The sequence below is a fragment of the Pleuronectes platessa genome, chromosome 7, assembly GCF_947347685.1.
Source record: "Pleuronectes platessa chromosome 7, fPlePla1.1, whole genome shotgun sequence".
Lineage (NCBI taxonomy): Eukaryota > Metazoa > Chordata > Actinopteri > Pleuronectiformes > Pleuronectidae > Pleuronectes > Pleuronectes platessa.
This window is the reverse complement of record NC_070632.1, coordinates 11,190,994-11,210,060: the sequence shown is the minus strand read 5'-3', so window position 1 is coordinate 11,210,060 and position 19,067 is coordinate 11,190,994. Positions and strand designations below refer to the sequence as shown.

Below are 19,067 nucleotides of genomic sequence, written 5' to 3'. Positions count from 1 at the left end.
TTGCCTTTTATTGTTCTGGACGACACACAAACGATAAGTGAGCAGCCAGTGATCTGCTCTCAGCCGCAGCTCAATGGGGCCTGCAAACCGAGCAGAGCCGGGACAAGAGGCTAACGAAACAGAGACTTAGTACATCTCGTGTCGTTTTGATCCGCATTACAGCGCTGCTGGACCACAGCACGTTCCATGACTGCACCGCTATCCCCCTTCGCAGCCTCTCAGCTAATTGGTTCTGGTCTCCCCACTTTATTTCCCTTGACTGTAGGACAGTGACCAGAAGATTAGTGAGCAACGAGCTTGGCCTCGTGCTCTGCAGACGGTAGAGCAAAGCACACACTTGTTAGTTTTGGTCTGTGTGTGTGTGTTGTGTGTTAGGTTTTGAGTGAGCTCTAGAGGCTTATCAATCTTCAGCACTTGGTATCATATCAGAGTCATTAAAGCCTCAGTTTTTTCCAGGAAAAATGGAAAAAAGACATGCAGACAGGCTGAGTATGGTGCTGCTGAGGTTGGCTTGGGGTCAGAAGAGTAATGCTGGACCAAGTTGTGTAGTTCTCTCTCCTGAATCTCTAAACGATGACTCAGATGTGCTATTAGTAAGATGGATAAAAAAAAACAACAGGGGTACTTGAGTTTGGTTTGATCCGCAGCACAACTGAACTCAGCAGGACGCCTCGTCATCCTCAGTCACGACATAAGGAAGCTGCAGAGGCAGCTAAGGTACAGGCTGACTGTGGGAAGCGTAAAGAGGGAGAGAGATCGGCATAGACGGTCAGAGGGGGATAGATACTAAAACATCTTCTGATATGGAAGTTACACTAAATCTGGCATCAGTGTTTTTGGCTCCAGGACCGGGCCTGTGAAGGAGGATGTGAAGAGGGAGGGTTGGAGTGAGAGCAGGAGAGGCGAGAGGGAGGTGTGGAGGTAAGTCTGGGTCTGAGTGGAAACTTGAATGGAGTGGAAACTGGGCTGGAGGCCACTCAGCAGATCCACCTTCACCCTGCCAGAGCAATCAGCTATCAGGAGTTTAGAGAAGGAACCATTTGCCCCCTAAGTAAATTCTGCAGGGGTTTGTAGGGATTTGGCCCGAGCCTCTCCAGCTCTAATGTGGGGATATTTTGGTAAGTGAAGTGCTCTTGTTTTCTGGAGAGGGTGCCAGAGCCTGTCTGCCTCTTTTAATGGGATCACAGCGGACACCCCGGGAACCACCGCCAGGTGAAGTGATTCCGCTCTCTATTTCCAGCTGTGTAAACACACGCATGCACACGCTCTGCTCCCCCACCCACCCAGACACACACACACACACACACACACACACACACACACACACACACACACACACACACACACACACACACACACACACACACACACACACACATACATGGACACATGTGCATTCACTTCTAATAAAACGCTCGCTGGCTCACATTGAGGGAAATGCTCACTTTCCCGTTCTCGCTCAAATAAAAACAAAGCTCATTTTTCTGCTTTTGAGAAAGTTCTTGGCCTCGTTAAAAACAATGAGTTGCTTGAAAGATGTAAACAAATTTAACAAGAGCTGGTGTTGTCTTTTGTCAGGCTTGGCACGTTCAAAAGAACACAGAACTGTCCCCCCTCTCACCCTCTCCACTGCCTTTGAATCGCATTTCCTCATAAATCCTTTAGTTAGCCTTTTCTGCCGACGTTAATTTTCTGTGCAACTTTTATCACCGCCCCACCACCAACATTTGGTCAATCTGAAACCTTATTAGACCTCATTGTAGTGATATATCAGCCATTTTTGGGAGTAAATTACGGCTGAAAACGTTTATACCGACAACGTGAATAGTTACGAAGCTATTTGGAATTTGGTCATTTAAGGACTTAGTTTTAATAAGCGAGACCATGGTCTATAGGCTGAGTTTGTGAAAAGAGGCAGCAAGGAAACCATCGTAGTGGCCACGCGATAGCCGTACTGTCAAAGGCATTTTGACTTTAATGCTCCATTGTTTATATAACCAGGAGAAAGTGGAGACTCCCTGATGGCCCTTTTGAAAAGCAGATGCCGGAGATTTTTGCCTCTGCATGTTATGGCTTATTTGCTACCAAGGAGATTCTGAGATTTCTTATGGGACGAAAACTTTCCTCACTTTGCACGCGTCAGGCAGAAGTGGACTATGAGGAGGAATGTCACTGCTCTTGTCATATCACGGTCATTCTCGGTTCTCAGCACATAAACTATCATTTGTATCGTCCACTTAAATAACTTTTATCCTTAAACTAGGGATGTTCTGATCGCCTTGTTCCCTTCCCTACTGATTCCCATACCTGGACTTTGCATATCAGCGAAAACTGGTAAGATATCAAAGAATACAAAATTACAATGAATTTTACATATTTTGCTAGATATATGCTACTATCCCTGTAATTAATTACTACTATCATTGTTGTATGGACAATTGCTGGTTTTGTGATTGGCTAAATCAAAGCATCGCCATTTTTACTTGTGGGATTTTACGGCCTAACATATTACCAAAATGCTCACATTTTAGGTAACTCTGGCTAATGCTAGGCTACCAGAAGTCACTTCTTCGCTGCTCTAAAAACAGTTACCTACTTGTAAAGTGCAAATGCTTTTTTGAAACCGCCGATGGCCCAACCCGGCATATCCGCTAGTGAAGGAGGCCTTTTCGATGCTGCTATAAAAACAGCTCCATCTATAATCAAGTCCCTTAGATACATGCTTCAAGAATATCTGCTCCACCTATGAAACTCATCAGCCTTACAGTAAAGTTAGTTCAGTTCATCTGAACACATGGTTTTAGTTGATGGCAGATGTGGGATAGAAACTGTGATGTTGCGGTCACTGTGATGGTATGCAGTCAACAAGCAGGAAAAAGGTAATATTTATGTACAATTTGTATATGAAAGACAGACTCACAACATAAATTTAATATGGTAATTCACCAAGGCGGTTCACATTAAAGTTCCAGCCTAATTTCCCAGGCCTGGTGATGATTGCACTGTATCAATTCTCAGCTGTTTTCACTTGAAGCCTGTCCTCTCTGCAGAGACGCCCCTTCTTAACAAGTCATTTTGTTTCCTCCTGAGCCTAAAGGGTCTTATCGTTCACTAAAACAGATAAAACATGCAGCCATTTGGTTGAGATAATTCATCTTACTAAGGCAGATCGCTGCACTGGTATCAATGATTCACCTAAGGCTCAAAAACACATATCGGACACCCGACGGCACAGTTTTTCTCTGAGTCACCATCCTGGTCTCCAGAGCGGAAAGGCAATCATCCTGAGCTCAGAGGAGCCATGGTGTTGACAGAACTTTCATAACCAGCTCGTGTTATATAAGGCCTGTGTCACAGATCTCGCTCAGTGTGTGAGGAATATTTCTGTGCATCTTGTGCACAGCCGTGGGTTCGCTTCCAGCTGGAAGGTGTGATGTTTTTAATTACAACTAACCAGCGCTGCCTGTCAGCTTGAGGAGGAGAGTCCAACCTCAAGCGTCAATGTGACAGTATCTCCTGCCAGAAGAGACAAACTGGTCCTAATAAGACCACGATGGCCCCAAAGTGAATTTTTTCCATGCTGCCTGGTGTGTTGAGATGTAACCCTACCCCTGTGGCGTTGAGGTCGGTTCTCTGCAGATAGAGTATCATTCTATTAATGGTGAGACTGACATTTTTGCGTTTGTAGAAAGTTTTATCCTGAATCCGGAGTTCTCAGAAGACAAGCTGTAATTTTCGCCATCACATCTAATCTTGTGGCCCCTGGAATAGCAAGTTTATAGAGAATATGTCTGCAGAACACATATTAACATGAATTTTTCTTAAATGAAAAGGGCTGTTAAAATGCTATAAAACAAAGAAAACACATGTAAACTGTTTTAACCTTGTAACCAGCTTACAATCTTTCCACAACCTATTCTGTACAGTCTTATTTCCCCACATCTATTTCTATTTTTCCTGTGGGTTTTGTACCGACCTGCTGAGCTCAATCGGGACTGTGCATTTTGAGACCACTTGCCAATTCCTGCCCTCCTGGCCTGCATTAGTTTGTGTGTTAGCTCAGAGCTCAGCCTTATTGAAAGAGTCTGGACCACAGCCTCATCTGTTTGCTCAGCTGGATGACTCAGGCCTCCCCTGGGGATCGTCGAGCTGCTGTCCCCCTGCATGTGCCACCAAGTCTCCACGCGCTCATTACTGCTGCGGGTTCTGCTTGGTCCACATACAAGAAATTGATGATGAAGGTTAAACTGGATGGGTCATGCATGAACACATGTTAATGGTAATGGATTGGTGCCACACGAAACATGTTGGTTAATGTGAATAGACTAGTGCCCTCACTGGGTGGCTCTTCTGTGCCGCGACGACACAACACTGCCATCTTTCAGATTAGTGGGTGTGTTTACTTATAGTCTATGATTCTTTAACTGCTTGTTCTTTTGTTAATGAATGTGCGTACCTCAGCGAAATTCATAACATCCGATCTGCACAAACTCATACATTTAAATCACGTTAATATTCCTTATGGTTTTTCATCAAGAATCCATCCATGAATTATTTCTTGAGAAACTTTTGAAAATGTCAAAAAAAAGTAAAAGCAACAAGAAAAGATTTCCCTAAACCCTTTTCCACATAACGTCATGGTAGTCCGTCCAGTTGTATTTGCATAATCCTGCTAAAAAAAAGAAAAATATTCAGCCTTTGTATATTCTATGGATGTATCTCAATCTTCACGTCTGCAACATGCATGGACGTGTGTAAATGAAACCTACATACGTCAAAACCGTGATGCGATTGTTTCGGTATCACAGGGAGTAATCCAACACTCTTTGACCTGCGTGCTGACCCCAGATCCAATGACATTCAGGGCTTCCCACTGGCTCCTGGACCCACTGGTTAAGCAGTGCAGTGAGCTGAGAGGCAGCTGAGTGATATACTGTGTGTGTAAAAGTAAAGGGCGTTAAGTGGAACACAAGCCAACGGCAGTAAAAGCCACAATATATCTGGCGAGACGTGTCTTTTGAACGGCATATCCATCGTTGGCCTTGTCTTTGTGTGTGTGTGTGTGTGTGTGTGTGTGTGTGTGTGTGTGTGTGTGTGTGTGTGTGTGTGTGTGTGTGTGTGTGTGTGTGTGTGTGTGTGTGTGTGTGTGTGTGTGTGTGTGTGTGTGTGTGTGTGTGTGTGTGTGTGTGTGTCATTTTGTGAGCATGCACAGCCCCTGAGGTTAACCCTGCAGAGGGACCCCGTGAGCTGATGTATGTTTAGATTTCATTCCATTCCCTCTGTAGTGCTGGGTGGGTTTCAGCAGGAACTATCGACCAGTAAATCACCGAATGAAATGTGAGTCAGATGTGACTGACATTATAAGGTTTACATTTCACAGGCTTCTGAACGTCCTGCATGCGTTAAACAGCTTGGGAAGGGTTAGTCAGAGATAGAGCCACATCTGAACCGGGTGTGTGAGAGAGAGAGAGGGAAGGGGGAAAGGAGTGGTGGGCTAATTTGTGCAGATAGCGAGTGGAGTCATTAAACCATGTCTCTGTAATAGAGACTAATGTGGGATTAGGTAGACCTAATGACATGCGCTCGTCTGGAATGCTTGAGTAGCAGCAATCAGCCTGGAAAATGGAGTGATATGGAATTTCTTTGACAAACTTTCATTCATATTCATAAATTGATACTAATGTGGAAACATTTGAGTAGGGTAGCTTACTTGAGGAAAATGAGGATATGCGCTCAGATAATGATCTAACTTATTAAATATGATTGTGTTCATGATGACATTATAGGGACAGAAATGCCCCTTGAAAAATAATGATGCCAGTTTTAAGCATCCCTATAGTATTACGAAAATATCTGTAAAATGTGTTTCATTACCGAAAATGTGTGTGAGCACTTGAGGCCAAGCAAGCTTTATTAAAGAATAACAAATGCAACATGTTTGAACCGTTCTTTTCATCCGCCGTGCCCTTAATCACACACCAGAGAGAAGCTTGGAGGTACAATTATGATACAGGTTTCGAAATTATAGATGGACATGCATTTTCCAGAGTGACGCCATCGGCAAATGAGTCTGTGCAAGACGGGGCCTGCGTCTGCCTTCAGCTCCGGAGCGTTCACTGATCACTTCCTTGGCTGAGTGAGCGAGGGCCAGAGCATCGAGGGAGGAGGAGGAAAATTAAAGACTGATTTGTTTTTCTGAAGTTTTGGAAAAGACCCTTACCCCCCATTTACCCCCCTGGACGTTCCCCCCCCTTCTGACTCTGGACCATACCCCTCTCTGCCGGGGCTCTCTCAGTGGTCAGGCCGCAGCGTTCCCCCATGCTAGGATTTACTTTATGCATTAATGAATGGATTTCTCTTCTCCGGCTTTCCATGACTTCTTACTCTAACGTTTCCACGTCCGCTTCCTCTTCTCTCCTTCATTTAGTTTCCCTGCTTCCTGGTTTTCTTCATACTCATTGCTTCACTGCCCGTCTCTCCATGCTCTCGCCTCCCTCACCTCAACTTTTGTGGGAAAATACTTAAAGAGAAGGACTGAACCATCTATCAAACAGGTCATTAAAAAGGAAGACGGAGACAAACCACACTTGTAACAGCCAAGCAATGAATCAGTTAGTTTCTCCTTATCAAGGGTTTTAATCCAAAGAATAGAAAATACTACAAATACAATAATGCACGGCTCTCAGGGGACTATTTATACATATGTTATTTACAAAGCTCATAAACACCTACTCCTTTAAGCCGGTTTTCAGCTCCGTTTGATTTGGATGTGGACCATACTACCACGCTGCAACACGCTGCCAGCTACAAAACGCTGTAAAAGACTTGGTAAGCAATACACCTTGAGCAATGAAATGCCCAATGTACTGCAGTAAAACTACAATTATTAAACGTAGTTAAACACACTACACTATAAAATGCCACACCACCCAAAAGCGTTTAACGGTAGCGGGCCGAGCTGCAGAGTCGAGCTCGGGCCATTCATAAATCTACATTTATGAATGCTCGGATTTGTACATCGCTGCCAGTTTTACCACCCTATCAGTTTCCTGCTTATGACATCGATAGGACTGGAACTGTTATGTCAACTAATAATACACCTAAAGAGATTTATTTTTGAAGCTATTTCCTACATAGCTCTGGTTGTTTCTTCTCTGCTGCCATGTCTACTGACATCCTAGGAATGGAAAACAAACACTGCTGGTGTGTGGGCGTGGGAGGGATTCTGTCTCCGGGGATTTAAATCTGCTGCTCTGCGCTCCAAATATTACTGCTGAGATTTAAAGGTCTGACTGCTCCAGTGCATACAGTAATACGTTACGCATGTTATTTCCTTTAATATTACATCAGTAGGTAAAATACTCGAGAGCAAATTAGTTTAATGGGCTATCGAGGCCTGACAGCAAGGCCGGGTGTTTTATACCCTTCTAGCCACAGTATATAAATGATTCTGATTATGGGAAATGCTAAATCTAGTGTCTTTGGAAATCGACCCTGCTCGAGGGGGAAAGCCTGAATATATCTCTCCCTCTGTTGAATTGAATAAACCCTTCTTTTATTTTGTTTGCCATTTCACAACAGATACAGTATATTTGTATTAGAAATAAAAACTGAAAAAAAATTACTTAACTTTTCATTCACTCTGTAATAACATAAGTGTTATTGTGGCTTGTAGCCAAAACTGCACTTCAGTGACTGAAGTCTTGTGAAAAGATCATAGACTGTACATAATGATTGAAGGCATAACAGCTTCCTGTAAGTGAGGCCAAATTGTCTTGAAAACCACCTGGTGGTTGGCTGCAGTATAGCTTACAAACCCTGCCTTCTCTATGTTCAAGAGTACATTTTGGGCTTAGTCGGGTTTGAGTAGTTATTTGATGTTATAGAAATGTGGTGCAACGGTGACATTGACAGCTGAGACTGACTCGAGATTGGTCATGTGCGTGTATATGAGGGACCTCGCTGCCGCGGCTCCATCAGATTTAGGCTCAAGATGTCTTTGGCGTAAGATCATGTTGTTTGTTTCCAGAATATTTTGGCCTAGTTTCTGGATGGAGTGATGAAGGGAAGACACCTGGTCCATTTTTATAAACAGTCCATGGTAAAGACATACAAAATGGCAACTACTGAAAGTGATCACTGAGATTCTCCAAGTTTTGCCTTCATGGTGTCTAATGTATTCAGAGTTGAAAAGATTCCCCCAAACAAATGATAATGACATTTTTTTTCTCAACTTTTCACCTCCACCTAAGTCCCTCGTCAATAATAATACATTTCTGAGGTCCAGAGGGTGTACATTTTACTGATACATAATTTCTACTGTAGATTTTAGTATCTCCTCCCAAGTGACCATCACACTGACATGGACGGCGTGCTGCTGCATAATGATGGAAAAACGCTTCCAGCCTTATTTATGAGGTGCAGGTTTTTCAGATGTTATTTTATTACACCAGGAGGAAAATCTACTGGGACACAAGATATTATTCAAATTGTTAACAGCGCGTTTGACAAAAAGATAGAAGTAATATTATGGTTCTAATGTCCGTCTCGGTATGATGTCATTGCTCGGTGGGTGGGTGGGGGGGTCCTGCAGGAGAAGGATTGGGTGCAACACATTAGTAAACACATCATTGGGCTATTCACCGCAGCGCAAAGACAATTCCTGCCTTGCGCTCATGCTTGCAGTACATGCAAACACAGATCTCTGGATAAAATGGGGGCCACTGTCTTTGTGTTAGAGGCAGATGCGGAGTGTGATGTGATCTGGAGCAGCCGAGCATGGACTGCATTGTCTTGTTGAACCCTTGGATCTTTTTTTAGTCTGGACTGCTCATGTTTTATTTCTCGCTTTCCTCTGGAAAACTCTTGTTGTCATGTTTATGTTTATGTTTCCCATTTGCATGCTAATGATGGCAAAAAGAGACACGTGGTTTTCTGTTTGTTGCACTCCTTTTTGTCTGGAATCCATCGGCCCGTTTCAGTGTTTTCAGCACGACTGCAGAGCAGCCCCGCATATTTGTCCAATTCTCCCCCTCCTGCAGCCGCAGAAGGACTAATGTTAGCAATTCCACTGCTGGATCTCAGCCTGCACGGCCATATGGCTTCACTGGCATGGATCATGGATTATTAATCGTGCTCTGTTGCCTGTGAGAAATGAATATGATACTGAAAGTGTATTGCAACAGTATCTGATGAGTGAAATGTCTCGAACACTTGGTTTGAATGACAGCATCAGGTTGTTTCCTCAGTTTTTATAGTCAACAGGTGATATCATGTTAATAATATATTTTCTTTTGTGCTAAATTCAAGGTCCTGTATGTTCTCAGTCATGTTTCTGCATTGTCAGTATTTTTCCACGAAAATCTCACCAAGACAAACTGACAGAGCGTTTGTTTTACTTGTGAATAATGCACTGGACAAATTATCTGGCTTATTTAATATGGGCATCTGTTTATTTTAATCCTGGCTGACGTCCGTCTCGAGCTAAGTCCAGTTTGGCTCATGTCATCATTCAGGCTCTTTCTGAAGCAAAAAGCTTCTATCGAATACAGTTGTAAAAATAGCTAAATATATGAAATCCACCAGTTCTGACACTAAGGTATTCGACTGTCCGTGACTGACTATTAACATCGTTGTGATTGGCTCTGAGTTTTAGAAGCATTACCTGTTTCCTCTGCTTGGCTGTTATTGCTATTTTGTGTGTGTGTGTGTGTGTGTGTGTATGCTTCTGTATAAGACGCCTTATTTCTTTTTCAACTATAATTTTGGCCTTTAGAAAATTGCAAAAATATGGTTTCATTTTTTTAATCAGGGTTATCTGTAATCTATATCACATACCAACTAAATTCAATCAAGCTGCACCAACTTTCACACACTCATAGATATCAGTTCTCTAACTTTGTCTCCCCTTTTTTTTCATCGAGAATTATTCTCTGTGAAAAGAGGGAAAATGTTGAAAGAAATCCTTCCTCCAAGTTTTGAGGAGGAATCCGAATTCTTCCAAGCAAACAGGCCACGGGTGAAAAACACAACCTCCTCTCCGAAGGTAATAAGTCACTTGATTCCTTGGGGATAAAGATGACCTCAACGTGAACCGAGCACATGAACCATACGTTTAGAATCGTAAACAGAACATTTATCAAAGCATATGTATGTACTTGATAACAAACGTTACATCATCAGTCTGATTGATGTAGGAGATTTAGCATAGCTCTATCTCATCCAGGTCATGGCCGAAGAAGGTTTAAGCATTTTATGTTTCATGTGACTTTAAGGGGAGTGCTCATTTCTTACCTCCTCTTATTCAGCTTTCATTCCAGAACCCATTTAATGTTCCTATTTTGGAATCTTTTGTTCTTACTGGCTTTTCAAGCAATGTAGAGTATCAGCTGCATGAGGCTGTTTCTTTTTGTCCATGGAGTACATATTTCTATCCCAGTCAGTGTTGATGTCATTCAGCCATACAGTGCCATAGTTTAAACAGAGAGTTCCGTCCATCCATCAATTTTCTACTGCTCATCACAGGGCCAACAAATAGAGACAATCAACCATTCACATTTACATCAGTTCAGAGTCACTAGATAACCTGCATGTCTTTGGGCTGAGAGAGGGAGCAGGAGTTCCCAGAGGAAACCCACATGCACATGGAGAGAACATAGAAACAGAAAGGCCCTGGTTGGTTGGCAGGTTTAAACCTCATACGACTTGTTTATTCCTTTTTGACATCCACTCCTCATCAGTCTGTCTCCTGCAGGCGAACACATTACGATCTATGCTGACTACTATGTAGAAGCTGCACCGCTCTTTAAACTCTCTTTACCCCTGATGTCATGCTTTTGGGTTATAGCAGAGCTCGAGTGCACGCTACAGTGAAGTCACCACAGTCCAACAACACAGAAAGTTTCCTAAGGTCGTAAAGCCTGGCCACTGAGTGTTGGGAGCACTGGGGAAATACGTCCTGGATAATTGTCGGGTTAATTTCCGCAACAGCAGCTGAGGTCAGGCATGGACCTCTTTACCCCACTGTCCACAGTCCACACACACAGCCCAAGCCCCTAATCTGCCCGGCCTCCCATCGCCATAACATCTCGTCTAATTGTAGTTTTTCTCTTCCCCTCACCAGTTGGCCCACACTTTGGGACTCATTCGAAACCCATTCTGGTCGGCAGCAATGTTCCCCCTGTGGAGATAATGTCACTGGTTGTTTTTGAAGGTGGATTCAGGGCTGACCCCCCCCCCCAAACAAAAAAAAAGAGACGCTAGACTGGAACGGTTTTAAAGAGCAAAATGTAAATTTTTATGTTTATAATACATTCATGCTGCATGGAAACATGAACAACGTGTAAAAACAGAAAAAAAACACAGTTTGAGCTGTTTGAATGTGCAGTGTCAATATATATAAGTAAAAATATTGTTTATTTGTATGATAAAAAAGTTTCTAAGTTGAGCTAAATGTTCAGCACATAAATGTAAACGATTGAGGATAAAGAATCTGTTGTTTTATTCGTGACATGGGGTCGTGGCAATATAAGTGTCAGGAAATAGTTTTCCTTACGAAGTTTATTACCTCAGTGTTTTCATCCGCATTTGTTCGTTTGTTTGTAAACAGGATTACACAATCAATGCCGAGCAGATCTTCATGAAACGTTTTTGTGGAGTGGGACGTGGCCCAAGTTCTTTGCAGCCTTTCCCCACAGAATTTATTTAATTGCAGTGGTTGAGTCTGCATGTGCACGTGCACAAAGCTCGCCCTCATGCACAGCAATTTCCGAGTTAGATGTACATAAACATCTTTACCTTTCAGAGGGAAAGAGACATTCTCGTGTGAGAGAGAACTGGATTGCATGATGCTGCCAGTTATGTGCTGCAGCTGAACCTATAGGTCTGACTGTCTGCGTGGACAGTAACTACTTTATGGATGAGCAGGCAGAGTATTGCACTGCACACAGGTATTCATTGTAGCAACCAAGCCGGCAGTGCACAGGGTATTTATTAGTTTCAGAAACAGCTGTATTTGCTGCTGAGAGATGCCTAAAATTCTCTGTCTTTGTTTATCTAAATCAATTGGTGTAGCCGTAAATACAAGCAAATTAATCTAAAGCTGCAAATAGACGCTGCACATCATCATCAGATGCAGCAGATAACCATTTCCATTCTTTTCACTCCGTCTGCATGTGAACATCATCTTTGCAGTTTCCTTTATTGCTCAAATGTTTCCTCATTTTTTCCGTCATGGCCACTTTTCCTGAAATATTCCTGCCTTGCTCACCTTCCTTTGCTCTTAAATCAAAAGCCCTGAACTCTCCCTATAAGTCGGAGCACTGCTGCTTGGATATCTGTTATCTGGTCTTGCAGTGTCAGCTCCAGCCTACTCCATCCCCAGTCCTGCTAGCACAGCATGTTGGAGACTGGTTCAGTGGGTGGGAAGCAGTTGCATGCGAGGCACACTCTCGGCCACGTGCTGTGGGCTTTTCGCCCCTTTTAAGCCCTGTAGATTTTCTCTTTCTCACTCCACTCCATTTTTTCAGCTTCTCTCCCCTTTTCGCTCAGTTCCCGCAGCGGGGGAAAAACTTACGGTGCGGTTTATTTGTTCTGGTTTGGTGTCGGTTCTCCCATGTCCTTGGCCGCTTTTCTTACCTCCATGACTGTAGCTGTAGCTGACTGGATTGTGAAAGATTTTCGTGATATCGTACGCGCACGTGTCTGTCTATTCCTCCACGCCGAGGCCGTTGCAGAGAACATATATTTTGGGATCATGCGTGTGCGATACAGCCTGTCACTGTTAATGTTGGACCAGCGAAGTGCTTGACTGCCAGAGTGTTTCCCTGCCGCAGCGCTTCGGTCTCCAGCATCCAGAGACTCATCTTGCCCTTCTCCTCCCCTCTCTCTCCCCAATTTGAGTGTCGGTCTTGTTTATGTTCCTCCTCGGAGACAAACCACACCAACCGTGTAGGAAAGAGCATGAGCCCGACAATTTGACTGGTGAATTGAGGGAAATGAAGTAGTGGGGTTTAAAGTGAGGGGAGGGCTTCAGCGGAGGAGGGGGAGTTAAATGAAAGGCAGAATGGGAGCCGAGCTGTTTCCATCTAATTGTTTCCACTAATGCTAAATTGCAGCCACTGGAAGACAGTGACCTCCTCCGAACATGTGTTCACCATTAATCCAGCCACGGTGGGAGAAGGCCTGTTTTCACCAGGGGAGGAAGATGAGAGGAGGTGCCCCTGAACCCCAACGTTATTCACACCGTATCTATCTACATCTGTTTGTGTCTGTTTGTGTGTGCATGGATGTTTTAGAATTAGTTATTAGTTGAAATGGAGGACATCTTTATTTCCGTACACACTTTGCCCTGTGATTAGCATCATTTTAATTTCTAATACGAACTTCCATTCAGCCATTTACTTTACTGCTTTTCCTTTGAGAGTCTCAAGGGGTGCTGGAGTCAATCCCAGTTGAAATTGGCCGAGAGGTTACACCCAGTTTATCAAAGGATCAACAAACAACCAATCACATTTACACTTTCGGGCAATTTACAGTCGCCTACTAACTTAATCCTAATCTGCATGTCTGCGGCCTGTGGGAGGAAGCTCGAGAAACAGGAGAAAACCCAACAAAACACAGGGAGAGCATTCAAACAGATCGAGATTTAAACCGTCAACCTTCGTGCTGGCAGGCGACACAGTGCTAATATCAAGCCCCTAATACTCGGGATATGATGTTTACTGAAATATTCCTCATGAAGTTCAGGTGTTTTCAGAGAAACAGAAGGTTCTCTGAGGACAAACCAACATTTAGAACAGTTTTCGGCTGTTGAGAGAAACCAACTCGAGTGCATTATTGGTAAATAGAGGTGGTTGGGTCATTCCCTTTTCTTTCCAACCGCGATTGGAGAATAGATATTCCATGTCATGTCCACAAAAATGCTCTGCTGCTAATTAAAGGCGCCCTCGGCAAAAAAAGAAAAAGGCTTCAACACTTTGGATGCTTTCAACAGATGATGACCTCTCCTTCCCCCCTCTCTCTAAACATCTTTCACTCTCACTGAGAAAGACATTAACGTGAGGATTTATGCTCTTCCCTCTACCTCTGTCCCCCCCCCCCCTTCTCATCTATTCTCTTCTCCTTGCTCCCGATGCTGCTTCATATCGGTGCATGAGCCGCCAGACCTTTGAGTGGGAGAAAGTATAGGAGACCCAGGACGTGTTGACATCCAGCTCCTCCGTGTGATGTATGAGATGGATATAAGGGGGCGGGGCAGGGGGGGGGGGGGGGGGGGGGCTCGCATAAGGGATGCGAGCCCTGTTCCAATATTTGGGAGGCACATAAAACATATTATAGAAGGGCTGTAAAAAGAGCCAACATTAGTGTCCAAATTTAAAACATGTCCCAGGTCTGGGCTGTCGTTCGCTAGGGGATTTCTTACCGCTCCCCCCCCTCCTCTTCTCCCAAGCTTTGGCAGAGTGAAAGAATAGAACAACAGAGGAGAGGGGAAAACTGGCAAACCCTGCGTTTCCCAACATGCAGACTTTGTTAGTCTGAGACATCATGTGCAGCGTTTGTCAGAGTGTTAAGGATCTTACACTAAAACAAATCAAAGCACGGCAACGTGGTCAATAAAAGACAGGTACCACACAAAGGGAGAGGCAGGAGATCCCTTTGTGTATTGCCTGGTTTGGTATCTACGTGTCACTTCAGCCAAATTACCAAAACAAACATTTTGTGACTTAGCCGCACTGATATTCTTACCATGACGATATCGTCTGTTAAATCTACTGGATTTCTTTTCACTGCAAACGTTCAAATTTTCCTTAAAACTTTAAGAAATGACATTTGAAAAACTCAGCAGTACCTTTTTCTTTTCTTTTTTTCCTTTCTCTGTAAAAACCCACAGACCTCATTGTCAAAGTTTTCAGTGGAACTATTTTTCTTTTACCAAAGAAAATGTTCATAAGAGAACTGTTGACGGTAAGGTCTGTGGATTATCCAAAGAAACAGGAACATTGTTTCTGGAAAGACGTGCTGATGTTGAGTCTGTCCAAATGTGATTTTTTTGCGTAATGCTTTGAGCTGTACAAATAAACGCACATTCACTTTAACTGTACGTGCAGATAGATGTCTTTCATGACAGATATCAGAAAACCTTATGAAAACAAAACGGATCCGCATGACATGGATATGACGGCACTCCCCTTTCTGCGTGTATTTCATGTGTGGGGGGTTCACGGTGTTCGTAGGTATTTTGCAGCAGCGACACCATTAACCATAATGATGCACAATGTCAACATTAATTTCCACAAGCTAAACATTCAGCACCTGAAGTGTGGTGCATTTCAATTGGCCGCGTGATCATCAAACCCACATATTCAGCCTCAGCTCTCGCCCCTGTGAAAGACCCGCATAGACACCGAATGTCCAGCAGTGCACGGAGCTTCAAGTAGCAATCCAAATAAACAGAGGTATTCTCAAACAGCGCGGGCCTGCCAACTACAACACTCTTATTTATTTATGTATTTATCTGGATTTCCTGTGTACTTGTCGAGATGTCGGGCGCTGCGGGCCCCGCGCTATCTGAGGCCCGATTGACAAGGGTTGGCGAGCCGCGGCCAGGCTGTGCCGTATTGCATTAACGCCGGCTTATTTACCCCGAGGGCTCATAATGACGATGCTGTCCTGGGTCCCTGAGACGGCTCTGTTCTCGCAGTCACCTCCCGCCCTTCGTCGGATGCTGGGCCTGGCAGGTTCCCGCTTGTGCTGCCACCAGGAATGTTCCTGTGGATGCAGCGTTTGTGTGCGAGAGGCTACATAATCCCGGTAGTGTGAAGTATTTGTGCCACGGGATTCTTTAGAGCTAAGACATTTCTTTTGTGCCACAATACGTCAGGCTGCACCTTGAAAACTAAGTTAACCGTTCTTGTGACCGTGTTGTTAGTGTGATGTGAGCGTTTAAGTCTGTGTACAGTCCCTGTCATGGTTGTGGCCTCTTGCTCATTTGATTTCTAAGCTATTGTACTTTCTTTGGATAGAGTTGTCTCTATCCCAGCAGGCATTCTGGGTAGTCCAGCACAAGTGTAACTCATTAATGATGGCTCTGTTCAGCGCCAGTAATCCGTGCCAGTGGGCGAGCGTGCATATTACCACAGCCCTGGAACCGGCACACCTGAATGGAGCGCAGCCACAACTAATGTTATTTGTCACACTGCTTTTTCAGTGATGGCAAGTCGAAATGTTCACTGTGAGAAAGGTCTGGGTTAGATGATAATATTGGAGCGGCAATGAAAGTTGTGCATGTCTGTGCACGTGTGCAGTTGAATGTTGCTTGTGGTGTCGAAATAAAGCTTTTTGAGTCTGGTCGGTGTTTATGTGACATTGGTGTGTACTGTAGATTTGCAGTGTGTGCGTGTGTCTCTGCAGAGTTTTATGTGAGTGTTTGTAATTAAAGGGGGAAATTAAAATAGTTTCACGCAATTACATTCACATTAACAGATGATCTGAAGCACTTAAACCAAAACAAACTGCTACATACCACTGCTGTGTGTGCAGGAGGATGATGGACATTCTGATCTGAATCCAGTTCATTCGGATGTGATCAGCACACCTTGCTGTACGCAGTGGCTGCTCTCCGCAGACTCCGAGTGACACGCTGAGGTTTTGTGGCATGTTCCTCGTTACATGTTTCATCATTGATCTTGTGAATCACGTCAGCCGGGCCTGTCAGTGGGGACCCATGCTGCGTCCTGTTGGACCTCTGCCTTGCATGTCTCAACCAAGTTCATGCTGATTGATATTGGCAGACATAGGACTTACTTTGGCAGGTATTCTAAGTGGAGTGTTTGACAGATGGTAAAAGTATATTGTTTCATTTCCATATAAATGAATAACTGATTTTTTCCATTATTCTAAGATGTAGCGAGTTGACAGCGGGCTCTTTCCCCTCACCTTCAAACCAAACCAGCATTTTTCAGAACTGGAAAGTAGTCAACACTAATTATAAGATCACCTTGGAAATGCAGTTGCCACTGATTTCAGCTCCATGAGCCAGGTGAATTTTACTACAACAAATATGCTACTGGAAAGAAACCATCTGCGAGGCCAAAATAGACAGCAGGGCGAAATGCACAAGGGAGCAGTGTGCAACCGATGTCTCCTTCCTCTCTAATTTGTGCTGAGAATATTTCCTAACCCGAGGTTGCTTTCAGGTGTGTAAGCAAGCTGAATATAAAAATCTGAGTAAACATTTTGACACAAATGAGATTTTGCTGCGGCATACACGACTCTGGGAATGGGAAGCATGAGGAATCCAAACAGAGTTGGCCCACACGCTGCCTCAATGTGTTCATATGGTTCAGCAAGTGTTGTCAAAATTCATCTCTTGCCATCCTTTTCTCTCTGTCCGCCTCTGCCTCACTGTAACTCAGTCAGCAAGAAGCACTTATTATTAAGTGGCTTAACCTCATCGAGTCAAATGTAAATACATTTATGGGTGTGAACCAGTAGGGACATACAGAATGTACTATATTACATATGCATGTCTTCTCTCGGAAACAGATGCTCTTTTCCCCACGAGTGATATTCGATTCTGCAGTTGGACAAATGACTCATCCAAGTGTACAAATCAAATCGATTCCCACACGTAAGGGAGATCTGGACAGACTGTACTGTACACACATAGTGTTTGAGTCTGAGGCGCTGAAGCATTCAGTTCTCATAGTGTCTCGTGTAGCTGCAGGTGCACGACCATCAACCCACTATAAGCATAGGCTTTAATGGCTTTAGTGTGTTTCTGTTGAATAATGATGTGCAATGGTTGGAGCGGGTTTGGATATTAGCAGAATATGATCTGACTGATTGACTGTCACATTCCAGATGCTATTACAGCGAGTACGCACATCACAACAACTGTTTGCTACATCTGCCTTTTAAATCTTCTTTGGAAACTCATTTGTTTCTCATCATTTAACTCGATTCCTCATTGAGCCAAGTCGCTAAATTGCCAACTTAATTTCACACGTGTGTTCCTTTTCTTTTTCAGAAGCTATAAAATGTGTTGGCAGATATTCACTTCACTGTCAGTGTATTCCTTTAAAAGCGTGTGAAATATGGGGCGTTTGTGTCTCGTTGACTTCCCGTTTTATTTGCTAACAATTGCCAAGACGCACAAGGCCTCCCGACAGGCCAGTAAAGTAAACAAGAAGCTAACCACTGTATGTTTGTGGCTAGATGATAATAAGACCTACAGTTGTCTACAGTTTGTACAGTTTAAGCATTTTCTTTCAATTTAGAACAATTTATGCAACCAAGAATGAATCCCATGTTGCCTTGCAAATTGACTTGTAAATGGCAAGAGGACACAGGCATTTACAATCACTTGTGTCTGCAGAGAGAAAGAAACCCAGAGCATGCATGAAAGGATGCCAGCTCGCTGATCCAGTGTTTACACAGACATCACTAATGCACATTTACTGCATTATCTCGTCTCTTGTTCTCAGTATATTTTCCTTCCACATTTCCGTGTGCTAAGACCTGATCTAGCCGTGCCCTTTAGTGCCCAGTGCGCTTCATCTGTGCACACAGTAGCTTGTTTGGTTGCTGAATAATCCACAATCAACAATCCAAACCAAAGCATAGTCTCTCATTATCCCAGGGAGCATGCCAGCTTGGCACACGGTGAACTCTGCCTGTCTGTTGTTAATAGGAACCTGCTGAAACAGCACAGTCCCCGACGGCAGCACAGACGATCTACACAATAACATATGCACAAGGACAAATCTGCATCAGTGGGATGCAGATGGCTGCAGAAATACACAAGAAGAACATGCACAAGTCAATGGAAGCGAGAGTAATAAAGAAAAACAAACCCAGGACAAGGCTTGGACCGAGACACCATCGTGCACATGCACTGCATGCATCATTTGAATATAATAGTGGGGTATTGTAGCAGAGATGAATAATCCACAGTGGGATTGTTAGCGAAAGACCTTGCCAGAGAACTGTTGCTGCATACAGCCATCCTTCTTTCATTAGGTGGTATAGGAGCTGCTACATGGGTCCTCAGGGCATTAATTACACTG

At 43.8% G+C, this 19,067-nt stretch overlaps 1 long non-coding RNA gene across 1 annotated transcript in view; it reads left to right on the top strand.

Moving 5' to 3' along the window:
- LOC128444979 (uncharacterized) overlaps nucleotides 1–19,067 on the top strand; it is a 99,109-nt gene that overhangs the window by 40,845 nt on the left and 39,197 nt on the right. The gene's annotated exons all lie outside the window — the stretch shown is intronic.